Below are 24827 nucleotides of genomic sequence, written 5' to 3'. Positions count from 1 at the left end.
AAGGAGTAGGAGTTAGCTAGCTAGTCTCAGTAGGAGGTCTCTGCAGAGGAACAACCTCAGATAGCAGTCATTCCTGAGGAGAAAGGAAGCTGAAATAGCTAGTTTTCATACACACTGGCCAAGCAAACAAAAACTTTGCCATCTCCTCTGAGCCTCACCTGAAAGAAGTCTTTACTGGTTGACAAAGGTCTGAGGTATTGGTGTCCTTGATATGGCTGTTCCCACATCAACAATTCACACTCTTTCAGGACTTCATTCACACCTTACACATTCACTCAGGGCTTGCTTGCCTACCAAACCCTGTCAAATTAAGTTTGAAAACATTTTCTGTAATTTTCTAGTTTTTTTACTTCATTCTAATGGTTGTTTCCTTTGCTGTGAAGAAACATTTTAATTTGATACAGCGCTGTTTAAGGCATGGGTGCTCAGAGATAAGCATTGAAGAAACCAGGAATGTCAATCACTCAGGTTTGTCTCCTCAGAGGAGGAAATGATTACTGTTTTCCCACCCAGAAGGCTGGGAGTGGATGTTATTAATGACCTTAAGACCTTTGCTATCTCTAGATCTCTAGAACTAGACCTCACCCAAATTCTCAAGAATATTTATCTCAGACTCTCCCTCCCTAGTCTCCCTCCCTAGGTCTTTTCTTTATGTTTGTTCCTCAGTCAATAGAATCCATTCTTGGGTGAGCTGTCACATGTACGTTATTGCTTGCTGACTGTTGCACTATTTGTATGACTGAGATAATGCCAGATCCTTCCCTAGACCCTTAAGCTAATATAAAACTACCTCTAGAAGCCATCTTCTTTAAAGAAATGACAATACTTTGAGTTGAATTTCTATATAGTTATGATGCCTTGTGAACCTGGAATTGTATTACACCAGGACATTTTTTTCTAGATTGTACTGTGTTTAAATCTATTTACAACTAACTGCCTATAGTCAGAATCCAGAAGTTTTGACCCAACACTAACTAACTCATGATGAGCCAAGTTTTCCATCCTGCCTCATGTTATTCAGTTGCCTACCATCTGCAGAGCTTGCAGGGGCCCCACACAATCTCATTCATTTATTCCTATGTCTTTATTTCATTTTTATGGAGTCTTATCAATGAAATGTTTACCCATTTTAATGTCCTGAAGTATTTTCCTTATGCTTTCTTCTATTAGTTGTATGTCTTATATTTAAGTCTTATCTAGTTTGGTTCAGGTTTTTATTATTAATGAGTGATAAGAATCATGTTTCATTCATCTGCTTTTCCAAATAGCATTTGTTGGAAAGAATATCCTTTCTCCAATTTGTACTTTGAATACTTCTATTGAGAACTACTTGGTTGTAAATGTGTGAATTACTTTTAGCCCTCTATTTGTGTCTGTATTTATGCCAATACCATGTTGATTTGATTACTAGAACTTTGAAGTAAGTATTTGAAGTCAGCTAGCATATTGCCATCTGTTTTTCTCTTTATGTTTAAGATAGCTTTGATTATTTGGAATCCTTTAGTGGTTCTATACAAATTTTATGTGAAGTGTGCCATTATGCTTTGATAGGGCTTTCTGGACACCAGACATCTTTTCAACTTTTTAATGTATATCCTCCTCTGAAATTTCTTTCATTGCTCTTTATATTTTTCATTATGTAGTAAGGCAAGATTTATTCCTAGGGTTTTGTTTCTGTGTCTATTGCAAGTGAGACTGTATCCTCAATTTCTATGTCAGATAATTTTCTATTGATACACAAAACACTACTGATTTGTGAAGGCTGTATTGTAAAAACTTGTCAAAATTCATTAATCAATTATAATTTTTGGAGGCAGAAAACAAATCTTGACATACTTGTAAGGAGAAACCTACACACCTTTAGGCATGCCCAAAATGGGCATGGTCAGAGGCAAGGGTGCCCGTTACACATACTGGATAGTGGAGGCAAATGCCTTTTAATTCCAGCATTCAGGAGGCAAAAGCAGGTAGATCTCTGTGAGTTCTTAATCTAGCCTGCTCTACAGAGTGAGTTCCAGGACAGACAGGGCTGTTACACAGAGAAATCCTGTCTCAAAAAAAAAAAACAAAAATAAAATAAAACATAAAAATAAAATAAAAAATATTGACACTATCAAGGCAACCAAGAGTTTTAAACTTCCTTTACACTTGTCCAATTTCTTTTGCTCTTTATGATATAGAGCACACCACTACATTTTCTTCATGCATCCTGTGTTCATGAGCTAGAATTATTAATATTATTAAAAAGTTTACATTTTACAGAGGGACCTACAGGTCCACTGTCCAGACAGAACTGTCCTAAAGTATGATTTCCCGGTCTTACTTAACTTTTTAAATCTATTCTAATACATAAAATATATGCATACTACCTCTAATATGAGTTCTAGACACAGCTTTATCTTTTACATCATGCTGTCATAATTATGACATATCCATAGCTTCTTAAGTAGACGAATAAGAGAATGAGAGAGCTAGAGGAGATGAAATTATAACTAGAATATAAGCAAGGGAGCGTAGTAAATTACTTCTCAACACTAGTTTCAAGAATCGTTAATTGAAGAACCACAGAAATTGACTGTACGTTAATTGTTACCACTTGATTTCTATTCTGCACATGATGCTAGGCATCTTCCAGCAGATGGCCTATCTACTTTGCCTATCACATTTTTTCTTTCAGTTTTAAAATACCTTAATTGACTTTTTTATACAAATTTAAGGTCATGACAAAAATTGTTAGTAGCTGCAGAAATATTTGTTATCTTCTTCCTCTTCTTGATCAGTTTCCCCTCATCAACAACCTCCACCACACTGATATAATCATTAAAACTAAGTCTACACAGACATGTTTTTATTGCTCAAAGTCCAAAGATTTTTAGGGTGGAGTCATTTTTGTTATTTTGTGTTTTATTAGTTTAGAGAAATAATCTCATTTGTTCACCAACAGAATATCATCCAGAAATTCTTCACTGCTCTAGCAATGCTCTGTGCTCCTGTTTACTGCCTCCCCTTATAAACTCTTAACAGTTATAGATTATTTTACTGTCTTCTAGTTTTCCCTTTTCTAGAAAGACACATGGTTAAAACTGCACAATTTTTACATGTACTGTGGGTTTTTTTTTCGTTTTGTAAGGGTTTTTCTGATTTCATGGATTATTATTTATTTTATCACTGAATAACATTTCATCATCTGGTGTCCTAGTTATGACAAAACACCATGACCAAGGCAACTTATAAAAGAAAATATTTCATTGGGCTTCAGTTTCAGAGAGTCAGCGTTTATGGTGATAAAGCAAAGGCATGGTAGAAGGAACAGCTGAGGGCTCACATCTTTTTTTTTTTTTTTTTTGGTTTTTACGAGACAGGGTTTCTCTGTATTGTTTTGGAGGCTATCGGTCCAGCCCGGCCTCAAACTCACAGAGATCCACCTGCCTCTGCCTCCCGAGTGCTGGGATTAAAGGCGTGCGCCACCACAGCCCTGGGAGGGCTCACATCTTGATGCTAAACAGAAATCAGAGTGAGGGGAGTGGGAGTGAGGGGGAGGGGGGAGGGAGAGAGGGCAGAGGGAGGGAGAGAGAAATAAATTCCAAGAATGGCACAAGTCTTTTGAAACTGCAAACCCAGTGAAACAAGGCCACATCTCCTAATCCTTCCCAAACAGTTCCACCAATTGGGGATTAAGTATTCAAGCACATTGCTCTACATCTGGATATACTGCACCTTTTTTCTTATCTACTCAGGAATGTATTGGATGATACCACCTTGGGGAATAATGAAACATCTACTATAAACATCTGTATGTAGGTTTTTGTGTGGATATACATTTTTAGCATCTTTTGATTAATTCCAGGAAGTTAATTACTGGATCATATATTAGAAATGCCATTAGTTTTGTAGAAAATTGTCTTTATTGTGGTGGCTATGGAAACTGCATCCTGCTCAGGGTGATGTGTTCTTCCTGAGCAAAAGAAAAATTGTTCTCCATCTTCTCACACTAAACATGGAAGAAACATTAACAACATTCTATCACAGGTTGACTGGGGTATATCTGACTTCTCTTTATTAAGTTAGGCTAGTGTGTTTAAGGGAGAGACCAAAGCAATAAAACACTATTCTTATCATATCACATCAGATTTACCACCTGCTAATGTGACTCATCACTCTTAGTTTTAACTTTTATCATTCAGCTCCAGGGAGTATTTGTCAAGTTTATCCAGCACAAAGTTACTTTTGTGTTCTCTCTTTTGAACAGTCTTCTCGTTAAGAGTAGTTTTGTTGATGTTGTTGTTGTTGCTCATTTGAAACAAGATCTCCAAATTAGGTTGTCCTTGAACTTCATATGCAGCTGAGGAAGACACTGATTTTCTAATCCTCCATCTCCTAAGTGTCAAGGTCACAGGTATGAGCTACTGTGTCCAATTTATGAGGTACTAGGGATGGAACAAAGTGCTTCATGCATGCAAGGCAAGCAGTCTACCAACTGAGCTGTACCCCTTGCCCTCCCTTACTCTATATAAGATAAGGCTGTTGACTTTGCTATTTACATATTATGTAAAGTGATGCTAAACTTTAAAGAGTTGACAATTAAAATATCTGCCAATTCTACAATTTCTTTGAAAAAATATATAGTACACCCATAAATAATGCCTAAGGAAATCTTTGTCAATCTCACTATACAAAAGAACCTCAGCTACTGCTCACCAGTATTAATTCTTGGTTTGCATGTTTCTTCACAAAATTCATGTGTTGGAAATTCAATTACATAATTCCAGCGTTATTAGTGTTTGGGGTGTGGCTTTCAGGGCATAATTAAAATTCACTGAGGTCATGAGGGTAGAACTTCCATTTTGGCATTTGTGGAGTTAGAAGAAGAAAGAGGAAGAGAACAAGGGGTAGAGAGGAGAGGTGAAGAGGAGGAGAAATCTAAGCTGACATGCTCACTCTGTCTCATCATGTAATGATTTCTGCCATCCCATAACATGGTCAGAACATCCTCTCCACACACAGGCTTCATGTACCTGAACATACAAATTTTCAGAACCAAGAGCTAAATAAACTTTTACCCTTTAGAAATTACTCAATTTGTGGTATTGTGTTATAGTAACAGACACTGAACTAAGACAACTACAATTAGTTTTTAGAAATATGTAATGAACTTAAAATCTCAATGAGATACGGTGTCCAAAAATGTCTTGAGCAAAAATAGCAAATCTGGAATTATCACACTATAAGAATTCAAAATGCATTATAAAACCATAGTAATCGCCGGGCGTTGGTGGCGCATGCCTTTAATCCCAGCACTTGGGAGGCAGAGGCAGGTGGATCTCTGTGAGTTCGAGGCCAGCCTGGTCTACAAAGTGAGTTCCAGGATAGCCTCCAAAGCCACAGAGAAACCCTGTCTCGAAAAACCAAAATAAATAAATAAATAAATAAATAAATAAATAAATAAATAAAGCCATAGTTATCAAAGCATAAGCTAGACACAGAAACATGCATCTGTCCCCACAGCTATTGGGAAGCCGAAGCAGGAGGTTTGCTTGAACCCCAAAGTTTGAGACTAGGCAGACCCACTTTAAAAAACAATCTAACCACAGCAAACATATTATACCCCAAAAATTTATATTTATCTTGTTTTTTAAATACCAACTTCAAATAGATTAAAGACTTAAATGAAGTACTTGAAACTATTAAAGCATACTTTTAAAAGGGCAAAAGGCAAAAAGCCTATGACATTGGTATAAGAGGAGGTTGCTTGATCATATCTCCTAAAACATAGTGAAGAAAATAAAAATAAGTAAATAGCATTTCACCATATTAACAATCTCTGCATAACAGGAAAACATTCTGAGTCAAGGGACAGCCTATTTGTCTTAATTACTTTTCTATTGCTGGGACAAAGCACCATGACTAAAGCAATTTATAAAGGAAACATTAAATTGGGCTTACATTTTCAGTGGATTAGAGTTCATGATGATGAAACAGATATGTGGTGGCAGAAATACCTGAGAGTTCACATCTTGGTCTGTAAGAGAGGGGGGGGGAAGAGAGAGAGAGAGAGAGAGAGAGAGAGAGAGAGAGAGAGAGAGAGAGAGAGAGAGAGAGAGAGAGAGAGAATCACAAATTCAGGTGATAACGCATGCCTTTAGTCACAGTACTCAGGAGACAGAAGAAGGTGGATCTCTGTGAGTTCAAGGCCAGCCTGGTCTACAGAGTGAGTTCCAGGACAGGCTCCAAAACCCTGTCTCAAAAAAACAAAAACCAAACAAAGAAAAAAACTGAAAAAAACAAAAATGGGCTACAGGCTTGAATAAATGTTTAGCAAAAGAGTAAATAAAGTGAAAAACAGATATATAAAACTGTTCAACATCCTATCAGTAGAATAAATTAAAACCACAATGCAACATCACCTTATACCTCTTAGATAATGCATCAAAAAGATGAAAGATAAATGTTAACAATGACATGTAAAAAGATGAAACCTTTATATACTATTAGTAGTATTATAAATTGGTGCAATCATTTTGGAAAACATAGTCCTAAGAATCATCATGTTATGATCTAGCAATCTTGCTACTGCCTATATATGCAAAGGAAATCAGTATATTGAAAGATGTCTGCATTTACATGCTCCTTGAACATAGAAATAGACCAAGTGTCCATCAATGGATAAACATATGCTAAAATACAGGATATAGACACATAATAGAATAGTGTTCAGCCTGAGCAAAAGAAATTCCATCATTTATGCCAATATAAGGTAAATGAACCTAAAGGTTATTAAGTTACATCAAAGAAGCCAGGCACAAAGGAATAAATGACATATTTTCTCATATGTGGAAGCTAAAATTCGACAAACTTGAAGAGAGCAGAATAATGGTTACCGGGAGGAGTTGGGGAAGAAGAGAGAAGGAGACATTAACCAAGAATATAAAGAGTAAGTTTGCTACCTCCCTCCCCTCTCCTCCCATGCTCCAAATTTTCTCAGGAATTTTTGCCCCTGCCCCCTTCTTTGGGGGGGGCATGCGTTTTTCTCTTAGGGTCCTCCTTGTTTCCTAGTTTCTCTGGTGGTGTGGATTGTAAACTGATAGTCCTTTGCTCTATGTCTAATACACATTTATGAGTGAGTTCATACCATGCTTTTCTTTCTGTGACTGAATTACCTCACTCAGGATGGTTTGTTCCAATTCCATCCATTTGCCTGAGAATTTCAAGATTTCAATGCTTTTTTTCTGCTGAGTAGGACTGTCTCGTAAAAATAAAAAAAATGGGAGGGAGAGGGAATGAGGGTATTGATATGTATAATGATTGTAAATTATTAAATTGAAAAATAGATATAAAAAACATAAAAATGAATAAGTTTGGAGAGAGGCAGTTGGAGAGATAGCTTGTCAGTTGAGAGTAGTCTTTGAAAGGAACCAGGTTCTATTTTCAGCACCCACCTGGTGATTCATAAACATCCATAACTCCATTTCCAGGGGATGCAATATCCTCTTTCTGACCTCCACAGGTACCAAACATACCCATGGTACACATTCCTGCAGACAATACTCACATATAAGATAAAATGAATACAACAAAAGTTTAAATATGAACAGGTTCTGGTGTTGTATTGCCCTGGAAGAGGATTATAGTTAACAATGGATTGTAAATTTCAAAACAGCTGCAACAGAGGGTACTAAATATTTTTATCCCAAAAAAATAAAACTTTTGAGATTACATGTATGCTAAATTCCCTGAACTGGTCATCCCACAATGTATATATGTAATAAAACATCAATTAAGGTTATATCCTACAAAGGGAAAACTATTCAGCAACCAAAGAAAGAAAACTACTAACACACGCTATAATTAGGGTAAAGTCAAAATACATACTAAGAGGAAGGCATCATACTTTAAAGGATACATATTGCATATTTATTTCTGTTGAATAAATGTAAAATCCACAAATGTAAAATCTTACATAGAATATTAATTGTTTTCTAGGGATAGAAGTATACATTAAAACACTGCAAGTGGGGACACATGGGGACAGAAACTGTTTCTGTCCCACCTGGTTCCACAGTCATTTAGCCCCCAAATAAATACACAGAGACTTACACTAATTATAAACTGTTTGGTCAATGACTCAGGCTTCATATTGTCTATCAGTCTCTTAATTATTAACCCATTTCTATTAATCTAAGTATTTCCACATGATTTTCACTTACTGGAGAATGCTCCAGCATGTTGCTCCTTTGGCTCACTCTCCTAGTCCTTGCCCCAGAATTCTCCTCATCTGGTAGCCCAGCCCATACTTCCTGCCAGGCTATTGGCCAAGAAAAACATATATGCAGAAGGACACCCCCCCATCACAGATGTTTCATATATTCTAAAACTGGGCTGCAGCAATTAGTCTCAAAACTTTCTAAATTTAATAAAGATCATTGAATAGTCTACTTTGAGTGGATAAATTTATGATACAAACATTATGCTACACTACAAAAATTTTTTTAAAAAGAAGATGACATCTATCTGGGCATGGCGGCATAAGTCTTTAAAAATCCCAGCACTCAGGAGGTAGAGGCAGATGGATCTCTGTGAGTTTGAGGCCAGCCTGATCTACAGGGTGAGTTCCAGGACAGCCAAGGCTACACAGAGAAAACGTGTCTCAAAACAACAACAACAAAATGAACCAAACAAAAAAGGATAATATTGTATCTGGCTTGCCAGCTCTTGCTTCTCTATGTTTGGATGACCAATTACATACCATGTAGGGACTATTTTCATTTATGAGAAATAAAATATACCTTTACATATTGAATTAAAATTCTCCAGTTAAGACTTTATAGTCTTTCAATTTCTGAAGTAAAACTATCATTAAATGTGTTTCTTATAATTTTATAACTGGCCCTTTAAATTTAAGAAACAAAAGTTTAGCAACTTAGAATGTGATACAACTCTGAATTGTATGACATAATTATTTATACATATTTTATAGTATCTTATTAGTGGTGAATTATCTTGGTTCTTAGGAAATATGTGGCCTATATGTTCATAAACCTTAGTCTATTAAATCAGCGATGATTATGTTTGCTTTGTATGAGCTTCTAAAAACACCTATAATTTTGCCTTCATACTCCATGATTATTATTTCTTTAAAATAAACGGACCAAATAATTGTCCTTTTGATTTAGAGTTCCAAGATTATCATTTCTGGTGAACTAGATAATCTTTTTAATGTAGATTTTAATTTGGAGTCATTTTTTATTTCTGCCAGCAGGTGGAACCCTTTAGATTTATTTTGTCTCACAGCATTAGCTTAAACCAGCCCTTTGTGATCCATTTTCATTTTTAAAAATAGTTTTGTTTAATGTGTTTGTTTCTGGAACAGAATGAGTATGCAAGCATAATCAACATTTATTCCCTACAAAAATTTTTATTAATGGAACTCACGTTAATATATTTAATTGAAGTTACAATTTCACAGACACTTGGTCAACACTTGTCACAGGGTAAATTCTCAAGATATTCTTTGTACCTTCAATGGTAAAGAAGCACATAAGCTAAAGGAGTATCCATTGTATAGAATAACTGCTTTCAAATGTTTTCTGTAGTCAGATAGTAAATGTTTATGATTTGTGGGACTTGCATTGTCTATCAAAAATATCCGTTTCTATGGTGGTGCAAAAATACCTACAGATAATATGTGGACAGGTTTGGTCTTTTGATCATGGTTTTTAACTTACCCCTGCTCTTGGTCAGCACCTCCTAAACTTGAATATGAATATGAATCAACAGGATTTGCTAAAATTAAGATTGTGACATCAGTTCTCCAGGGTGTACATTAGGCTCATCTCTGGAGGGACTCGAGGATACTAATAAGCTTCTAAGTACTGGGGATGTAGTTGGTTCCAGGTACAGACTTTACCCTGGAAACCATACTCTAGACCATTCTGCTGCTTTACTATTTGTTTTTTAAATGTTTATTTGTGCCGGGCGGGCGGTGGTGGCACACGCCTTTAATCCCAGCACTCGGGAGGCAGAGGCAGGCAGATCTCTGTGAGTTCGAGGCCGGGCTGATCTGACAACCTCAAAAACAATACAGAGAAACCCTGTCTCATAAAAACAAAAAGAAAAAAGTTTATTTGTCCGTTTTGTGTGTGTGTGTGTGTGTGTGTGTGTGTGTGTGTGTGTGTGTTACATGAGTGCTGGTACCCAGGAACTAGAGTTACAGGTTGTTTTGAACTGCCTGATGTGCTACTGGGAACTGAACCCAGGACCTCTGGAGGAGCAGCAAGCTCTCTAAACCACTGATCCATCTCTCCAACCCCCTGTTACCTTATTTCTAGAATATTTTTTTAGCAGACAAAACAGATATCAAAACATGAACTTGTAATGTTTCCTAAAGAGACAATTTATAAAGGAAGTGACTGGGTCAATGGGAATTAAGACTTTATATTGTGACTTGCATGGTTCAATTATCACCATCTATTAGAGGAGTGTAGTTGTCTTTTGTTAGGAATGATGCTATAGAAAATACCTCTTACAGAGGCTCACAGGCTGAAAATGTGTTGACATTAGTATGAGAAGGTGAGAAGAGAATCACCCACCACTGCTTTCATCCTGACATAATTCCTATATTTTAATGCATGTTTTTACATAGCTGAAATCATATTGCACATTTAACTTTGAAATACAGTTTCTTAAGCATAGTGATCAGAATTGCAACCCTTGTGATTAAATACTATTTGTAAACATCATTTTTAATAGATATGTAATTTCCATTACATATAAGTATATTTTAGCAACTGTTCCTACCCCATCCATAATTCCTGAATGTTTTCTGTATTGGTGTTTATTAAAAATAATCTTTCAATGAATATCTTAGCGCATAAATTTGTTTTCATTTCAGATGTCAAAATGCATAGAAATTGAATTACTGATATTTTTAAGGTTCATGATGCATATTCTAGGTATCTTGATTATAATCTTATCCTCAGTGCATCAGAGGGACAGCTGCACTACACCTTGTCTAGCACTGGCTGTTTTCAATCTTTTCTTTGTTTTACACACACACACAGAAAGAGAGAGAAAGAGAGAGAGACAGAGAGAGAGAGAGAGAGAGAGAGAGAGAGAGAGAGAGAGAGAGAGAGAGAGAGAGAGAGAGAGAGAGAGATCTGGTATTGGCTAAATTTTCTCAATTATTTGAGGGGAAATTCGCTCTCCCTCTTTGTGTCCTGACCCCATACCCTATTTCATTGTTTGTCCATTCATGTTGCTATAGCAAAATGTCATAAACTAGATGGCTTAAAAACAACATAAATTCCTTACAATTCTGGGTGTTGGAAGTTTAAAATCAAGGTACTGCCATGTTTTGGATCTAGGGAAGACCTGCTTTCTTGTTTTTAGATGATGGTCTCTCCTTGTGTTTTCATGAGATAACACGACAACAATAACAAAAAAAGTGTAGGACATAGGCAGTTCCCTGGGTCCTGTTTTATAAATGCCCAAATCCCATTCAAGACGCCTGTGATGATTGGCATTAATGTGAACTTTCTACAAATTATAGTCACTTAACAAGGGAACCTCTATTGAGGGACTGTCCTGATTGCCTTACCTGAATGTGGGTGGCACCTTCTGACAGCAGCCCAGATAAAAGGGCAAGGCACAAGGAAGATGACTAACCTTTTGCTCCCTTGGCCTTTCATCTGGCCTTTGCATTATTGCCCTTGTTGCTGTGGCCAACTCCTCCACTGATACCCGAACAAGTGTTTCCAGGCTTCGGGAACTAAGCTTCAGCATCTCTCTAGAAACCTTCCAGGTTCCCAATGCCAGATTTGGACTGCTGAGGCACACAGCCTCATGGACTGGGCAAGTACAGGGTTCTTGACCTCTCCAGTGTAAGATAGCCATTGTAGAATTAATATGACTACCAAGGCACCCAGTCTAAAGAACCAAGCAACTACCAGTTCTGAGCCACACAGATGTCAGACAACTGTTGTTATCATTTCAGCATAAGATGATTTGATAAAGTATATATATTTGATAATATATATATCCATTCATTCTATCACACTTACTAATTCAATGCCCTGGAGACTTATTAAAAAGCTCACCCACAACACCATCACATAAAGAATTCAGTTTGAACATATGAATATTAGTAGGGTACAAAAATTTAGATTACAATACCCATTCACTCTCTCTTACTCCTTCTTTCCAGTCCCTACACACACACACACACACACACACACACACACACACACACAAATACACTTTCAATACACTTGTTTTCAGTGGCAAGCATGGTGTTCTTTGAGTGTCTTGGTGCTTGGCAGAAATACTTATGTGCATATCTACAAAGGTGGAGAGCAGAAGCCCTTCCTGGGGCAAAGCTACATCCAAGAATGGTTAAGACACAGAGCTCTCTAGCAGCTTCCCTCCCTGCATACAGAATAACTTGAATAAAGCCATGTGTGCTAGGCTAAGACAAAACAGTATTAAAGAGAGGATGATTTCACTTCTGGAAAAAACCGCAGATGTGGGGCTGTCACTCTAACACTCCTTGCCTCAGGAAAATTTTCCAAAGACCACAGAGAAGAGAGAAGTGTCGTGAATCTGTGCTCCACTTGACTTTGAACACAGTTTTTGATGGCTGGTTCTTCTCTACCTGTCTTGGTTTAGGCTGGAGTTTATTTATGGATATGTCTGTAGCTCTCTCTTTGCAGAATGTTTCCCCCAGAGGCCTAAGCAAGATTATCTCACAGAGTCACAAGTTCAACAGAGAACTCTAAACCCATCTGTCTTCACTAAAATTTACTATAGAGGGGTGATAGGAAAGAAGCACTATTGACTATACTAAAATCAAAATTGGTGACCATAGCCATAAATTGTAGAACTATCCTTCTCTGCTTTGTACTTCCCTCAAACTGTTTTCAATCAAAAGTCTGAGGAAAACTCATTATTGCAAAGGAAAAACAGCTCTGACCCTAGGAAAATTCAACCTACAGTGTCCTATCCAATGTGTTTGACCTTGCTTTCTATTATTCCCCAGTAGAAGCATTATAATCAACCCAGTTTTCTCATTGTCCCCGAATCAACAGCCATAGCCATGTCTCATTGCATCAGCTTCAGTTCTTGGATCCTATGATTTCTGCCCCTGGAGTCACTCTTACTTAATACCTCCTCATAAAGTCTACTCCTTTAATATCTAATACAATCTTTAGACATGAAAGGAATTATCTTTCTCAGAGTTATTGGGGCCTTCTACCTAAGAAAAAGCCTTATTCCAAGTCATCAGGCATTAGCTAAGTGTTGAAGACGCTTACATAGGCCCCGGTTGAGAACAGGAATGCCAAGGAAGCATTAAGTCACTATGGTCACATAGTCTAAAGAAAGTAACTTGAAGCCCTGATGTAGGATGTCCTTCTGTGTGCAGTGACTATGCCTTTCTCTTATTGGTTAATAAACAAAGCTGCTTTGGTCAATAGACGGGCAAAATTTAGCTAGGTAGGAAATGAAAACAAAGAGAGAGGGAGAGGAAAGACAGAGTGAGGAAAGATCATGTAATCGCCAGGGAAGCAAGATGCAAGGGCATCACTGATATGCTACAAACACGTGGAGATACACAGATTAATAGAAATGGGTTAACATTTTAAGAGAGAGCTAGCTGGTAAGAGAGAGCTAGTCAAACAATATAAATGTATACTAACTCTCTGAGTTATCTTATAAGTGGCTGTGGGAACCCAGTGGGCAGAGATGGTCCAAGTGGAACCAAACTACATGGAGAAAAGTCTCCTTCTACATCTGATGCCCAATGTGGAACACCCAAAATGTGAGCATGAGTAAGGGAGTTCACAAGAGCTCATCAGGATGTCAAATATTTATTTGGTGAACACTCACATAATAAAGGTAGATAGTCACCACGGTCTTCTGCCTTGGGGGGTGCAGGAAGCTGGGATCAGATCTCTGCCCACCATACAAGAGAGAGAGAGAGAGAGCATACCTCTTCTCCCTGCTTATCAGTCTACATGTAGCACCTGGGACAACACCCAGAAGGGGCCGTACCTCAAAACCTATTGGTTGAATGAAATTCTACAACAAACCCTTCCCAAACATGGTAAAGAATGATAAGGTAATTCTAAAATGCATAAGAGAACTAAAACAGTGAATATTAAACTACATTCAGCAAGTTTCTTAAGAAGGTCTAATGCTGAAGTACCACAGCCAACATAAGTCCCTAAGAGAGGCACTGTAGCAAATTTATGGCACGACTTGAATCTATTTTATCATCAGGAAGAACAAGAACCCAAGAGTACTTCTCTTGACAGACTGCTAAATATCAGAGGAGGAAGAAACTGCCTCTGACAATGCCAGGGTTGGCACATGCAACCTCTGACAAATTCTCCCCTCATCCAGCTGCTAGGTTTTGACAGTTTAGAAGCATTACATATGAACCTTGAGCTGAACATTAGAAGAACAAGAGACTGATCCCACAATGATTTGACTGGGTTTCTGCACCTCAGAACAGTCTCACTCCAAACTAAATTTAATTGAAAAAAAAAGTTCTGTTTCTTGTAAACTGATTGTATGGACTGAGGTTCAGTACCAAATTTTTTGTCATTTTCTGATACTTTACTCCCAGGTATGATAGAATTCAGCTTCCATTAAAAAGGTATTCAGAACTGATCAGCAAAGTTTATGCAAATGCATCTACATAGTGAGAATATTTCTGAACAGTTGATGGAAATACTTTTGCATCGTATGTTTAATTAAGTTCATTGTCAAAGAAAGCCAAAATGGTTGATCTATATCATTGATAGCTTCACCAAACTTGTAGAGAGAATAACAGCAGCAGACACTCGTTTCTGTATTTATATTTCTTCTAGAACTTCATGACTAGAAACATGAAACTGTTCAGAATTATTACAACATTAAACACATTCATCCTCAGAACTGGAAAATGCTAATGCTTTCCTATGCCCATATGCTGAATAAAATTCAAAGTAAATAGAGCTAGCATATTTTTGGAATTGCTACTATAGTCATCAAGGCAATTAAAAACTCATCTCAAGGTGGTTATTATAGTAGTATTTATTGTTATTTATAAGTCTGAAGAAGACACTCCTCAGCAGTGATATTATAGTACACACATGAACAACATAAAAAACAAGAAAATATATTTATTTCAAGATTTTTCTGGATTGGTTTTAAACCTAAAGTTTTCTGATAAAATATCCTGAGGAATTTTCTGTACCATGGCATGTTTAATATTTTAAAGTAAAATTACATTTACAGACATAAAAGAATCATTGGATTAAAAATAGTAATGTTTAATTGCTTGACTAACACCTATGAGCCTTAATTTATTTGACTAGCTTGCCATGGACTTTTCATAAATTACAATACTTTAAAGAATTAATAGCACAGTTCATCTTATTTTATCACTTAAGTTTACCTGTTCTGATATTTTTGCCAATACAGAAAGAAACACATTTAAATTCTGCTGTAGGAAATTTATCTTTGTTTTGCTGAATATTATCCTAAAGAATAAAAATTTTCTAGACTCACTTTCATAGTTATATAATTACAGGTCAAATATAGAAAACATCTTATAGTGTCCCTTATATTGCTATGTGTTGAGGTTTGAGCCATGCTATGTGCTTGGGAAATTTCTTTATTATCTTGAGAAGGTTTCCAGGCAGCCTCCCTTGTTTCTTTTAAACATGTAGACATAGTTTAGTGCAGAAGCATTCTAACTAAATATAAATCAGGCTAAAACTTCTAAATAACTTATAATAACTACATTGAAGAAGTGGCTGCCATGCTTATGAATGCTCCAAACATATTAATGGTAGAAGCCATCCTTTCTCTATGCAATGAGAATTTAAATGCTGTGTGCATGAAAGGAGCCTGTGTACAGTCTACACCTTTTCCAGCACACTGTAATAGTTATATTGACATTTCTGGTTAACCCTATAAAGCCAACATTCTTCACTAGATGGACCCTTGATCTCAGATCTTAGGTTTTGACCTATATCACCCAACAATCCACATGGACTTCCTCATTATGGTCAAGTATCTATGCCAACCTACATTTTCCATGGTCTCTTTGAGTATCATTTGACATTATAGAAAGGAACAAGGACAATCTCAGCTACCAATAGATTTCCTCTTCCTATAGATGTCTTAAACATCTTCTCTTTTCTAAATATCATATTGGATTTAGCAACAATACTTGGAGCCTAGGTCACCAAGGACTGACATTGTTATGCATGAACTTAAACAGGGAGAAACATTTCTTCTTAGAGTTTTTGACTGGGTCAGTTTTTTAGGTTGAGTACAGTTTGTTTGGGGCTTTAAGGGAACCACCTCTTTGTTGTAGCAAAGCCATGACACTGAGTGCCTGCCATATCCACAATCCCTTCCTGGAAAAAGTGAAAACAGCCATAGTCCATTTTGAAGATGACTGTCTGCTTCTATTAGCTTTTGCTATGTTGCAGAAAAGAAAAAATAAAACAAACAACAATAATAAAGAACACCTTTATTTCTTAATGGTGTTATATTGATACATAGCTCATGTATCAATAGGCACATAGGATGGGCCCATGGAGGTGACTCAGCTGGAACACTTATGCCTTTAAAGGATCTCTCATTATTTCTCTGGGTCCTATAAACTGGTCCCAGCAATGATGAAGTACATAAAAGAAGGAAAACAAGTCCCTTTAACCTTAACTGAGGCTTCACAGTGGTGTGTGGACAGGTCTACTCATCCATTTAACTAAACAAGCTTGCATGGCTAGGCTCAAAATAGGAGGAGAAAAGGATCTCTGCATCTTTAAACAGAAAGAAAGTGAAGTCTCAAGACAAATGGCATCGATTCAGAAGGATAGCATGATTTTCTGTACCACCATGAGCTTTTCTTTACCTATCAATCATTTTGCTGTATATCATAAGCTGATACTATTTGATATTATTTGGCAGGTGGAGAATTCTGAAGCATGCCCAGAACTGAAAAATCAAAGCAGGTGGAAGCTGGGGGACACAGAATATAAAGGCAATGGGCAAAGGCATCAGGCACAGAGGATATTGGTCTCAAATATGTGTGCATCCTAGTAACCAGAGCCCCTGAACATTACTTCTTGTGATGAAAAGGACTTTTGCAGATGTGATTAAATTAAGAATTTTGAAGTGTCGAAATTGTCTTGGATTATCTATGAAGGTATGATGTTACCATAGTAGTCTTTATGAGAAGAACTCCAAAGTTAGTTAAAAAGAATGCAACAGATACTGTAAGAGAATAAATTCCCACTGATAATTTTTATAGCTATAATCAAGAAACTAATGCAGAAGCTTGAGGAAACAAAGCTGTCTGTCAGAAGGAAGGAAATGCAGAAGACAAGAGCCCATTTGTGGGTACCAGTAGTCATTATAGAAGTGGCAGTAGACTAAGAAGGGGGTAGTTGAGTCTCCACAGTGGATTGACATAAGAAGCAATGGCTTGAGCTTCTATTCTAAGTACTCTACAGTCTAACTGTCTTCCATTTATCAAAGGTCCCTTATGTTGGCTACTAGTATTAAATTAGTTTTTCTCCAACTAATCTATGTTCTATATGCATATTTGAATACCAATCAACTGAGATAAACTGAATGAGATGGTGTTTATTATAAACCAGAAGAGGCTGACCTACAGTAAGGTAACTTGATTAGATAAGGATTTAACAAGAGTGACATTATTAATTGCTTGAAATTTAATTCTTCATTCTAGGGTCTTTCCCAAGCAGTGTAGGACTTTTAGCACTATCCTTGGCTTTCATCCAGTAGAAACCTCCTCACTTGCAACCCTAGTTATAAAAATCAAAAATGTCTCCAGATACTGCCAATGTATCCTGACTGTCACACTTACTCCTGGTGAAGAATTACTGAATCTTATTGTATTAGTTAGATTTCTGTTATTATAACAAAAAAGCCAAGATAATTAACTTATAGAAAAGAGAGTTATTTGGGCTTACAGTTTCAGAGTACAGTCTTGCAATTAACAGTCCCATTGCTTTTGTGCATGTGGGAAAGCAGCTTGTTAAGACAGGGATTATGTAGCAGAGCAAAGCCAATCATTTTGGGACCAAGAAGTAAATAAAATCAAGGATGAAGAAGGGGTCAAAATTCTACTATCTCCTTTAATAGCCGACCCACAGAGGCAGGAAGACCTCCCACATAGTCCTATTGTTAATAGTTCATAGCACCTACTGGGAATTTAAGCCTTTACCACATGGACTTTTATGGGACTTTCCAGATTAAAAATGTCAAACACTAATTTCAGCATTCATATATATTCTTTATTAATGATGACTATCATTATTAGGATCTTTATTATATTATTTCTGACTAATGTTGAAAATTTTGAGAGGGATGATCACTAGTTGTATTGCTTTAAGGACATTTTCAATTCTGTTTGCTCAAATATTGCAATAAAATAACAATGGAAAAATGTTACCTATTCCACAAAATTGTTGTGATAATTATTACATGCAAGTGTGTACACACACAGACACACACATACATGCACACTCACATGAACATGCTCTCTCTCTGTCTCTCTCTGTCTTGTACGTGCGCACACACCACACACACACACACACACACACACACACACACACACACACACACACACACTGAACTTAACAGGTGTCAGAAATTTTTTCTTCAACGACCAGGATAGTAAATATTTTAATATTTGTGGGTCATGAACTCTCTGTCACTTCTCAGTTCTATTGTTACAGTACAAAAGCATTCATACTCAATATAGAAACAACCAAGCCAGGTAACAAGCTACATCTGATCCAATGTTGACCTATGGTTTGGAACATGCCTGTCACATAGTAAACATTCAGTTGAGTGTTGAGTGTTTTTACTAGTTTCTACACCAGGTCTGACTCTCAAGTGAAGGACAAAAACTTCCCAAAGGACTTTACTGTTTTGTTTTAGTGATTTTCCTCTTTAAGTGGTCAGACATGATGGTTTTCAGTGGCAACCAATAAAAGCCAAAGACAAAACTTGGAATTTATACAGGCAACACGAGCTGAAGTCATGTCTCTTTTAAAGAAGTTGGGATGGATTAGAATCTTGCCCAGCAAGTATGTGCTAGTTTTTAAAAAAAGGCACCAGAGATGGCAATTCTACAGTTTTGGTCCTCCACAGAACCACCAAAAATAATAATGTAGGTTTCTTCACCAACTGTCTTAAGTGTCAAGTCTCAAAAACTTTGGGTTAGTCACAGTTAGACTTACATTTTAAATAATGCAGAGTCAAAACAAAACCCCCAATAGGAGAAAAACTGCATAATTCATTAGCATAAAATGCATCACTAATACCCTTTTACTTTCTGTTTTCACAATACACCTTTTACAAGTATTACTCTTCCTGCTCCAGCCAGCCAGTAGTTTTCAGGGAGAGAAGTCTCGTTTTAAAATATGACCCATCTTCTGGACACAGTTGATTTGCTTCTGATGTGAAATTCTGGTCCTACTTGGCCAATCTTCGTCTTCCTCTTCATAAGGGATCTTCCAGATCCTTCTCCCATTTGTATTAGAATGGGAAGTGGCACTATAATCAGCTTATGCTGATCTCCACTCTGAGACCATATATTTGTATAGAGACCCACTTAGTGGTGAGGAAGAAAAGAAAACCTATTGCTAGCTTTATCTCCACAACCAGAAAATTAGCCTTTAATTAGTATAATTAAATACTTACACACAGTTCTGGGCTTATAGTCAAGTTTTTTAAAAGTTATATTAAAAATTTGTCTCAGTTACAATGAGGAACGATAAAGAGCATTTTGTAGCTATTATTCAGGCCAATGTTCTTATGTTAGAATTCACCCTATGTGTTCCTTAGAACTGTATTGCTCATCCCTCATCTCGCAGTCCAGATCCCTCCCAGCCATGAGGTCTCACTTGGTATACTAGTGAATTTTCCTTTTCAAAGTAATTTTATTATTGATATGTATGTGTGTAAGAGTATGAGTGTGTATATGTATGTGTGTGTGCCAAAAGTGGGCATTGGATCCCCCAGGGCAAGAGTTTCAGGCAGTTGAACCCTCTGAATGTAGATGCTGAAGTTGAACTCCAAACCTCTACAAGAGCAATATGTGTTCTTAACAATTGAGTTAGTCTCTCCAGCTTAGTTACTTTTCTTGCTGATGTGACAAAATACCTGGCAAAAGCAACTCAAAGGCAGAACAAAGGTGTCATAGCTTCAGCAGTCAACTTGACACAAATCTAGAGGCACCTGGGAAGAAGGAATTCCAACTGGAGTTGCCTCAGTAGATTTGGCCTATATTCATGTCTGTGAGGTATTTTCTTGGTTGCTGATTGATATAGTTGGGCCCTGGCCATTGTGGTCAGTTCCATCCCTGGGCAGGTGGGCCTGGGTTTATAAAGAAGGTAGCTGAGGAAGCCACAGGGAGCAAGCTATTGAACAGCTTCTTTCCATGCTTCCTGTCACTCACTGTGTGAATTTCTACTCTAGTTTTCTTTAGTGAAACCTTTTCCTCCTTCAAGTTGCTTCTGATCAGTGTTGCTTCTGATCAGTGTTTCTTATCACAACAACAGAAGGTAAAATAGGACAGAAGGGTCTAATTTGGTTCACAGTCTGAGGGTATAGTCTTTTAAGATAAGGAGCTCTTGGAGACATGGTATCTCTTTCTCATTTTTATCCACTGCCCAAACCACACCTACAGAATGGTGTTGGTTCCATTTAGGGGGAGCCTTCCCTCCTCAATTAACTGAATATAGGAACTCTCTCATGGATATTGCTCAGAGATTAGCTTCCATGTTGATTATAATCTATCACAGATTATGCCTTACTTCTCCCATCTCTAACAAATACTCCTATCCATTGGTCCAGGCCTAGGAGAAGAGAAGCTCAGCCTAAATGAGGTTTGAATAATTAACTAAATTAAACAGAGTTTCTCTTGGAAATATGAACTACAAGAGATACTCAAAAGACAGAGTTAAAAATAGACTCACATCACATTAATAATAGAACCCTGGTACTGTGTTCTTCTAGCCTCCTTGAATCCAGAACAAGCTATCATAGCATAGCATAAGAGATTTATTCCATAATTCCATGAGATTTTATCTTTTTCACTGTTCGAGTTCAAATGAAAACTAACAGTGAGTTCATTTAACTGTAAATGGAAATACCTTCCTAAAATAACCGTTATTACAAGCTTACTTGTGTTTTGTGTTACATAGCTGGTATGTGTTTTTATTTGGTAAGATTATCAGTTCTTTGCCTTTGTTAAGGCCAGGAATATTATGTATGCTCCCCAAGGAGTTAACTCAGCCTTCCAACACATTGAGATCCTCAGAAACAACATAATAAATTGGACTGACAGCAATCCCAATGTGCTTTCTAAACTCAATTTTTTAATTATACCAAAATGTATTTGCTATCTATTATATAAAAAAGTGACAGCTGAATTTTTCTTTCATTTGTGAGAAGTCCTCTAAGATGTCTTATAAGACTAAAAATGAGAAGAACAGGTTATCTGTTATTTCCTTCTGCATTTGATTTACTTCCAGATACAAATCAGCTAGTAACTTCCTCAAGCAACAGCTATGTATTCACAGAAACAAATGTGTGTTGGAAAAATTTTATACCCCTCAGTTCTTTGTAGAAATAAAAATCATACCTGGAGGTGTTTAAAAAATATTCAGCAATCAAATTATACAGCATTATAGTGAGAAATGAGGGTGACATAGAAAATACTGAGTGATTATACTATTAGCTGTATAGATCCCTACCCATCAGCCATACTAACTCTCAGAACTGAAGGAGGAGAGGGGCATTATTTACTAGACTTTAGCCCCACCCACTTCTTGACAACACACTAGCAGCTCATTATATATAAACATACAGAATAACTCTGCAAGGTTTAAATTTTTCCCTTTTGTGCTGTTTTGACATTTTCAACTATTAATCTTTAATAGAAAAGATATATCAAAGGCAAGGTACCTTAGAAGTATTTTATTTGCCAATATTCTTAAATTATATTTCATAACTTTGATCTTTTCCTGGAAGAGCCTTGAATCTCAAACTTTTACAACATTTAAGAATCAACTTTAACTTAAAAATTACTTAGTAAAGAGCCTAGAAAAGCAATCACATAACATGTTTTAGAAATATTTGCAAGACCAAACTACAAACTACTTGTTAATATTTTTTTTCTAATTAAAAACTGAACTTAGTGTTCCCCTTAATCCCAGAAACCAGCCATGAGCCTTTTTCTATTTGTTTAATTTCATGTCTCAGGCGTCAGGGCATTTATGTTATTTGAAAACTAAACTAAGTCTTACATGACAAGAAAGGATTGGGAAAATCTTTCTTGTTCAACCAGTCTCTCCTATACCATGCTTTTTTTCTTTCATTTTTCATTTCCAGAAAAACCTTTTCTTTTGCATAGTAATATTGTTACAAATCCCAAGTTTTACTTCCCATTGGAAAATATTAGATAATTCTTTCATATTCCAAATAAAAATTCAGCTTTTAAAGTTTAAAATTTCTAAAATTATTTTAGTCAGTATGTCCATGGCAGTAGGCAAGCTAATTTCCATTGAGGATATAAAATAGGACAATTAGAGATTCAATCTAAGTCTATTATAGGCTTTTATAACATTTTCCTTTACTTTGTGCACTTTGCAAATACTGATTTTAAAAAAATCAAACAACACACACACACAAAAATTGAAGTTTGTGATAGCCCTGCCTCAAATAAGTCTGATAATGCCATAGTTTGGACAGTGTAAAGGGAAGCCTTCCTGCCAGCCTGGTTCCAGAGCCGCATCAGTTCCAAATAAACACAGAAGGCTATATTAACTATGAAGCTGTTGGCCTTGCTTGTTTCTAGCTAGCTCTGACTTAAGTAATTACCCCATAATTGTTAATCTAAGTATTCCTCTTACCGGAGAAGTTTCTGGGCTTCCTACCCCATGGTGTTACATCTTGACTTCCTGTGTTTCTCCTACGCAGCATCCTCCTGGAATCCTAGTCCCACCTATCTTGCTTTCCTATTGGCCAACAGTGCTTTATTGGCATATACACTTCCCCAACATCTCCTCTTTTCTGTCTAAACAAAAAGAAAGGTCTTAACTTTAAGACAGTCAAATTATATATAACAGAACAGTTATCAAGTAAGAACATAGTTACAATATTTTAGCAAGATTTAAAGAAAATATCATCCATCCTATCTTTGTGAATCCAAAGTTATATATGTAGCTTATCTTTTATCATAACTAAGGAAAACTATAACTATCTGTTTCCAACTCCATCAAAGACTACAGAAGGATAATATATAAACACTAGAATTGACAGAGACTTCTTGCTACCTGGACAGTCACCTGAAGTTTCTCTGTAATGTTGGGGCATCCATCTTCAGCCCATAGGCCACAGTGTGTCCCGAAGATTCTCAGGAAAGCAGGAAATTTCAAACTGTCCATCTGCATTGGCAGTCTGTCAGTCATTTTTCTGTGTCCTCAGAAAGTCTCGTAGACTCTTCCATGAAGCAGGAACCCTGAAGGATTGTTTGGGTTCAGCAGTCACTTTCCTGTGGGTCCTGCATATCCAGTTTATACAGCAACAGTCAAGCAGTCCAGACAAGAGCAGTTTCTTGCCCAAATGGCTAATCTTGCCATGTCGAAAGCAAACTCCATAATGAGTTCCTTCGATGCCCATCTCAGACGGAATTGGTGCTGCCAGGAGCAGACATTTCTCATTGTCAAGAAAAGCCCTAAACTATTTTAAATGCCATTTTATGAAGGTCTTTGAAGGGTTTGAAGACTGCCTATCTATCTCAAATATATTTCTGTATATCTAGAAAACCTAACTTACATAACTATAAGTTCTGACTATTATAAGTAACTATCTATAACCTTTATTTAATTATGCATTATGTTTTAAAAGATCAGTACAAGCACAATACTTAATCAAGAGGAAAATATACATATCACAAAATTGACCTTGAATTTGTATCAATAAATGAAAAACCATACCCATACTATAATTCCCATTTTTACCATTAAAAAGAGATTGGCTGTGATCACTAACTAATTATAAATAATCCCATTTAAATGAAAACAAAGATTTATAAACAAGATGGGAATTAGGATGTCGCTCATTCCAAACTGCTTCGTGCTGGAAGGGGGCGCTGTTCATACCATGGGGATCATGACAAAACTCAGAAACCTGTATAAGTCCTTATTTTCGGGGTCTGTAAGGCTGCAGACATCTTAGCTGTCTCAATTGTTGGAACACATGGCCCACTGCTTCCGGGGGTCTTGGTTCATCAAACCACAGAATCCTGGAAGGAATCCTCAGGTTTTCATCCTCTGTGGAAACATAAACTAAAACTCTTTTCCAAAGTAACATATCCTTATACTCAAAATTGAAGTCAAGGCATTTTCAAAAGATATAAGGTGAATTAATTCAGCAGCATTTATAATCAAGTGTACTTAGGCAGTTGTTCCTTCCTGAGCAATGAAAAAACTGAAAAACACAATAGCGTACAGTATCCAGACTCTCTGTGTATTTTCCATCTTTACGTGCCTTATTTATTTATCTATTATTACTTTATTTATTTTACTTTTATTTATTTTTTGCTGAGATAGGGTTTCTCTTTGGAAACCTGCCTGCCTCTGCCTCTGGAGCAAAATTCCTACCGGTGTGCGCCACCACAGCCGACTTCTCTACTTATTTACCACTATGTCGTTTCTTTTTCTCTCTCTCTATCTTAGGTATATTTTTAAACACACTGTAAACTTTTAGAGGGTTTTCTTCATCCAAGTCTGACTTTA

The 24827-nt window shown here is 36.7% G+C and overlaps 1 long non-coding RNA gene across 1 annotated transcript in view; it reads right to left on the bottom strand.

Annotated features, from left to right (window-relative positions):
• Window positions 1-22980, bottom strand: part of LOC121141945 — a 31787-nt gene extending 8807 nt beyond the window's left edge. Inside the window, exons 1-3 of the long non-coding RNA XR_005878923.1 lie at window positions 22941-22980; window positions 7437-7532; window positions 5944-6019 (exon numbers count right to left, since the gene is read on the bottom strand). This is a non-coding gene — a long non-coding RNA (uncharacterized LOC121141945). The remainder of the gene's footprint in view (window positions 1-5943; window positions 6020-7436; window positions 7533-22940) is intronic.
• Between the last annotated feature and the right edge of the window lie 1847 nt (window positions 22981-24827).

The sequence above is a fragment of the Mesocricetus auratus genome, unplaced genomic scaffold, assembly GCF_017639785.1.
Source record: "Mesocricetus auratus isolate SY011 unplaced genomic scaffold, BCM_Maur_2.0 Super-Scaffold_100008, whole genome shotgun sequence".
Taxonomy (NCBI): Eukaryota; Metazoa; Chordata; class Mammalia; order Rodentia; family Cricetidae; genus Mesocricetus; species Mesocricetus auratus.
Note: the sequence above shows the minus strand (reverse complement) of the source record. Positions and strands in the feature narration are given on the sequence as shown.